This window comes from Bison bison, unplaced genomic scaffold (assembly GCF_000754665.1).
Source record: "Bison bison bison isolate TAMUID 2011002044 unplaced genomic scaffold, Bison_UMD1.0 scf7180017864072, whole genome shotgun sequence".
NCBI lineage: Eukaryota > Metazoa > Chordata > Mammalia > Artiodactyla > Bovidae > Bison > Bison bison.
The window spans coordinates 11,593,845-11,594,498 of record NW_011494644.1 but is presented as its reverse complement, the minus strand read 5'-3'; positions in this window follow the sequence as shown (position 1 = coordinate 11,594,498).

The window sequence follows — 654 nt, the reverse complement described above, 5'->3', positions numbered from 1 at the left end:
CTCTCTGCTGTGCTGTGCTTAGTTGCTCAGTCATGTTCCATTCTTTGCAACCCCATGGACTGCAGCCCATCAGGCTCCTCTGTCCATGGGGATTCTCTAGGCAAGAATACTGGAGTGGGTTGCCATGTCCTCTTCAAGCGGATCTTCCCAACCCAGGGATTGAACCCAGGTCTCCCTCATTGCAGGCAGATTCTTTCCTGACAGAGCCACAAGGGAAGCCCTGTTTCTCTGCTGTACTATAATCTTATTAGTATTACTAGCTGTATTACTTATAGCCTATCTATAAGATTGTTGCCTCTTGCATTACCTAATGTATAACCAGGCCTCCAACAGAATTAATGGTGGCTAAATGTCTTGAGGCAATTGATCATATATATATAACTCTATATTAAATAATTGTAACAGTGTGACTCTAGGTATGAAGAAGCAACAGGGGAAAAATTTCCTGGTCCTATTCCAAAAATAGCACATTGGGTGGCTGATCAATAAAATCCTCCTCTGACCTAGGAATGAAAATTCCTGGTGCCATGGGACAAATTGATCATGAAATGCCTCTTAAACCTTACTTGAATTTATGACCAAGAGGGGGCCCTGTATGGGGGGTGGGGTGGGCCCTGTATTGGGAGTTCCCTGGTGGCCAAGGGGTTAGGATTC